Source organism: Mesoplodon mirus (genome assembly GCF_964341445.2).
Source record: "Mesoplodon mirus genome assembly, chromosome: 4".
NCBI lineage: Eukaryota > Metazoa > Chordata > Mammalia > Artiodactyla > Ziphiidae > Mesoplodon > Mesoplodon mirus.
Window position 1 is genome coordinate 100,478,706 of NC_138979.1, and position 5,856 is coordinate 100,484,561.

At 40.6% G+C, this 5,856-nt stretch overlaps 1 pseudogene across 1 annotated transcript; it reads left to right on the top strand.

Moving 5' to 3' along the window:
* Positions 1–4,421: 4,421 nt before the first annotated feature.
* LOC309802879 (large ribosomal subunit protein uL3m-like) lies at positions 4,422–5,338 on the top strand (annotated as a pseudogene). Its single transcript has one exon. The product of its transcript is annotated as a large ribosomal subunit protein uL3m-like (transcript).
* The last annotated feature ends 518 nt before the right edge of the window (positions 5,339–5,856 follow it).

Here is a 5,856-nt window from a genome sequence, read left to right on the forward strand (position 1 = left end):
ATTTGTCTCTCTCACTAGGTTGTTAACTTTCTCAAGACTTGCACTGTTGGGTTTCCCTGGTGGCACAGTGGTTAAGAATCCGCCTGCCAATGCAGGGGACACGGGTTCGAGCCCTGGTCCGGGAAGATCCCACATGCCGTGGAGCAACTAAGCCCGTGTGCCACAACTACTGAGCCTGCGTGCCACAACTACTGAAACCTGCGCGCCTAGAGCCCATGCTTCACAACAAGAGAAGCCACCATGATGAGAAGCCCGCACACCGCAATGAAGGGTAGCCCCGGCTCACCGCAACTAGAGAAAGCCCATGCGTGGCAACAAAGACCCAATGCAGCCAAAAATAAATAAATTAAATAAATAAAGATTTGCACTGTCAAGTTGTTTTACTCATCTTTAGACATTCATTGCCTAGCTCAGTATTTTGCCTATGGTAGGATTTATATTAGTTAGGGTACATATTCAGCTGCTATAACAAAGACTAAGGTAACAGTGGCTCAAACAAGACAGAAGTCTATCTCTCACACACAGGGACACAGACTTCTTGCAGCTTGTTAACTCAGTCATCACTTGAGTGTTGGCCTCATCTGTATGACCCAGAGAACCCCAACATGTCCACATGTCAGGCAGCAAGATGGAAAGGAAGGGTTGGAGAGAGAGGACACACCCCCCTCCATGCCATGACCTGAAATTAGGTATATACTTCCACACAAATCCCATTGAACGAACTTTGCCACATGCCACACTTAGTTGTTGAGAGGCCGCAAGTGGTAGTCTTTCACAGAACAACCATGTACACAGGTAAACATTGGGAAGAAGGGGAAAGTGGATGTTGGAAAGCAACTAGCAGTCTTGCCACAGAATCAATGGATGCCTGCTTTAAAAATAACATTAAAAAGCATTCGGGGACTTCCCTGGTGGTACAGTGGTTAAGAATTCACCTGCCAATGCAGGGGACACAGGTTCGATCCCTGGTCTGGGAAGATCCCACATGCCAGAGAGCAACTAAGCCCATGAACCACAACTACTGAGCCTGCACTCTAGAGCCTGCAAACCACAACTACTGAGCCCGTGCACTGCAACTGCTGAAGCCCACGCACCTAGAGCCCATGCTCCACAACAAGAGAAGCCACTGCAATAAGAAGCCCATGCACCACAATGAAGAGTAGCCCCCGCTTGCCGCAACTAGAGAAAGCCCCCGCGCAGCAACGAAGACCCAATACAGCCAAAAATAAATAAAAAATTAAAAAATAAAAAAAGTTTTCATTTCACTCACAGGAGTATGCTAGCAGACTGGGAAAAAGGGAAAAGAAAAAAGTAGGCATGACTACAACAAGATAGCTGCTGAGTGGGAAAGATAAGAGAGAATCAGTGTACCCTCCTCCTCAGGCAGCATTAACACTAGATGCCTTCTGCTGGCTGGGGTCCAGTTTTCTCTCAGTAAGATGGCCTTTCCCCCTTCAGCAAGGACTCCTTTAAACTCACTTGGGCCTTGCAATGGGATTCACACAGACATAAGAAACAACTCAGGATTGTCACAGTCAATAATGATTCCAAGTAACTAGATATTTCATCTACTAAGAGTCATCTCTCTTTAAATACTATTTGCCCCAAATCTTCTAGAGTAGCAGTGTTTTCCCTTCTACCTGTGGGCAGTTCTGGTCTTTTGAATAGGCAGTGTTTTTCATTCCCATCCCTACTCCACCCCAAATCACACATACCTTAGCTTTTTTAAAATTATTGTTTCATTCCTTTGGTTCATAAAGATTTCTTCATAAAATGAAAATAGCCCTGAGAGTTTTCAGGTTCCGTCAATTAACATTTTAGTTACCAATTAAGCCAGTATGTAAAAGCCAAATCTTAAAGGAAATGAGGTGTGGTGGTCAGTTCTATATGCCAACTTAGCTAGACATAGTCCCCAGTTATTTAATCAAACACTAATTTAGGTGTTACAGTTTTGTAGATGTGAATTAAATCCTTAATCAGTTGACTTTAAGGAAGATAATCTGGTGGGCCTGATTCAATCAGTTAAAAGGTTTTAAGAGCAGAACTGAGGTTTCTCTGAAGAAGAAATTCCTCTGTGGATAACAGCTTCAGCTGATGCCCAAGAGTCCCAGTCTGCCCTTCCTGATGGCCTACCCTACCAGTGTGCCTTGCCAGCCACCACAATCATGTAAGCCAATTCCAGGCAGTAAATTTCTAAATATATCTCCTACTGGTTCTGTTTCTCTGGTTGAACCCTGACTGAGGATTGGGGGCTGGGCAAGAAGAGGGGAGAGGCCTGCACAGAGGAGTTAAGGAAGAGGAGGAGCAGGCAGCAAAGGGGATGCTGACAGGGGAGTTCATTTGACAATTCTGCCCAAGGAAGGCTTTGTTTGAGAAAATAAAAGAAAGGACAGAAAACTCTCAGAGGACACTGAGAGTTCGAAGTAAAGAAAGGTAGAAAAGGTGGGGAGACACACCACAGACTCACTCTTCTTCAGCAGCTTTAGTTATTGGCAGCAGTGGGGTAGAGAGGGAATACTGACTTTCTAATGGAACCTAGTATCTGCAGATTGCATGAAAGCTCTTCCTCAGAACAGTACAAGCTTACTTTAGCTTCTTTGTACATTTCTATTCTTTCATGTAACCAGAGAGGCAAATGCATACCTTTGCAACTAATGCTTCCAGACTCATCTGCAAAATCAAATGCACCTGAAAAAAAAAAAAAAGAGCAGAGAGGGAATTGGTTTCCTTCTATATCTAGAGGGTTTCCCCAAATATCATGAATAATTCTGGCAAATTTTCCAGAAACTAGTAGGTATTCTAAACTAAGTATGTATTTGAATAACTCAAGAGCAAGAATATAATCTAAGTTGGAAAAAATAAAATGCTTGGATAAATACACACTTAAATAAGCGTGTCAGTATATAAGTCAGTAAAAAGATGCCAATATACATGAGCATTGAAAGGAAGAAAAAAATGGTGCAGCCTTCAAGGGACTCTAAGAAGAAAACTACATGGGCATGATAAAAAAACAGGAATAAGCAAAAAGTTAGAGATCCAAAACTAGACAGAGTTAAAACTGTACCAAAAATTAAAGGAATCAGCAATTGGATGTTGCTACCAAGAATGGTTAGTAAACCTTTTAGAAAAGACAAACTGATATTTATTGAGCACTTAGTATATGACAGGCACTGTGTTACATGGTTAATCTCATTTAGGCTCCACCAGAACCCTAGAAGGAATATAACAGTAATATTGTCTTTATTTTACAAATGGAGTAACTAAAGCTCACAGAGGTTAGCAGCTTGCCCATGGCCACCCAGGTAAATACGTGATTGTACATGCCATGATTAAAAGAAGTAAGTCTGTCTCTTTTATCTTTGGGTTTCCAATGTCTAAGCACATACTGATTATATAAATTATTATAATGATCATATAAATTGTAGTGAATGGTGGAAGACTTGACTCTCTGACCTTAGAGAACACACTATCTCTATTCTACACTAACACTAACAGCCTATTTTCTTAGTTATCACTTTTTTTTTTCTTTTTTTTTGGCTGTTTTGGGTCTTTGTTGCTGTGTGTGGGCTTTCTCTAGTTGCGGTGAGCGGGGCCTACCCTTCATTGCGGTGCACGGGCTTCTTTACCTTACTTAGTTAGACTGAGTAAGGTAAAAAGAAAAGATTCGAATAAATGAAATCATAAATGGAAGAAAAGACATACAACTGATGCCATGGAAATTAAAAGGATCATAAAAGACTACTATGAACAATTATACACCAACTGGATAAACTAGAAGAAATTAGAACTCTGGCACACTGTTGGTAGGAATGCACAATTGTACAACTGCTATAGAAAACGGTATGAAGGTTCCTCAAAAAATTCGAAACAGAACTACCATATGATCCAGCAATCCCACTTCTGGGTATTTATCTAAGAGAATTGAAATCAGGATCTCAAAGATATTAGCACTTCTATGTTCACTGCAGCACTATTCACAATAGCAAAGATGTGGAAACAAATGTCCAATGACAGATAAATGGATAAAGAAAATGTGATATACACATTCAACAGAATACTGTTCCACCTTTAAAAAGAAAGAAATTCTTCAATATGCAATAAGATACATGAATCTTGAGGACATTATGCTAAGTGAAATAAGCCAGTCATAGAAAGACAAATATTGCATGATTCCACTGATATCAGGTATCTAAAATAGTCAAATTCATATAATCAAAGAGTAGAGTGGTGAGGGGTTGGGGGTGTGGGAAATGGGGAATTACAACAGGCAGAAAGTTTCCGTTAAGCAAGAGGAGTAAGTTCTAATTCACAGATTGTTGGGTGAATGGCTCCCGGATATCTGACTCACAGCAGGGAAGCCCTGAAAACAGAGTGGTAGGGCGCCCAGAAGTGTCTCAGGAGGACCCCTTCCCAGCCACAGAATGCCTGGTTGGAGACTGCTGACACAAACCAATGCCCAGGTACTGGCCTGAGGCACAGGCAGCCTGGCTGCTGCTCAGGGCTTGGGGAAGAGAAGAAACATCTGGCTTCTGCTTAGAAGTCTCCACAGCAAGAGCTGTACTTGCTAGGACAAGCACCTTTGCAAAGAAAATGTCCCATTTGTTAAGCAGTTGATCTCTGATAATAAAGCCCAGTTAGTAAGTAAACTGCATCCTCTGAAAGATGAACCATGGCCTTTATATCCTTGGGAACCAGGTTTCTCTAAAGTTGGCCTTATCACAATGAAGCTGGGCATGATGCCTTTATGGACCAAGGATGGTCAAAAGCATATGGTCACATTACTTCAGATACAAGACTGTCACATCCTAAAATATACTCCAAAGGAAAACCATAATGGGAAAATGGCAGCCCTAACTGTAGGAGGAAAAACTGTAACACATGTCTATAACTCTGCATCTCTATTGGAAATTTACTGAGAATTTGGATTGCTGCCAGTATGGAAAGTTAAAACCTTTCATGTAACAGACAACGCTGTCATTAAACCAGGCACTCTCCGTTATGCTGCTCATTTTCTCCCAGACAGTATATGAATGTCACAACAAAAACGATATTGGTAAAGGTTTTCAAGGCATCATGACAACATGGGGACTTAAAGGCCAGCCTCCTACTCATGGTCAAACAAAAATCCACAGGAGACCTAGAACAATTTCAACCCGTGATGTTGCCAGAGTCTGGCCTGGAACTAAAATGCCTGGACAAATGGGAAGCACAGATAGGACAGCATATGGACTGCAAGTATGGACACAGAGCACAATATAAGCTATGTAAATGGCTCTGTACTTGGACATAAAAATTGCTCAGAGATTCTAAACTGCCTGCATATAAGCATTCCTATTAAAATTTATTATTCCCTATATATTTTCCTAATGGAGAAGAAGAGGAACAACCAGACCATTTATATGATAAAAACTTGTAACAACACAGTATGTAACCCTATTACATTTGCCTAACCTCACTGGACATGACAGAACCTCACATGTTCTTTGAGTTTTGATGAGCCAGAACAATAAGATAGCCAGGATTTATATTCTCTTCTCAACCACAGCAATACCATAATTGTTATCTTTGTCAAAGGCATAAATATATCACTGGTTCTCCAACTGAATTTTGTTAGAAAAATTACTACTTAAACAAATTACTACTTAAAAAATTACTACTTAAACAAAAATTACTACTTAAGTAGACTGGATATGCCAAATTTAGATGGATTGGCAGTTTGCATATTAGCAAAATCTTTGTAATTTGAAGGATTTATTCTCTTTTACTGTATATTTCCCAAGTTGTCTTAAAGTGTTCATAAATATAACCTCTTTTATTTAAAAGAAAAATGAGGGAGTAGCCAGGATGGTAGAGTAG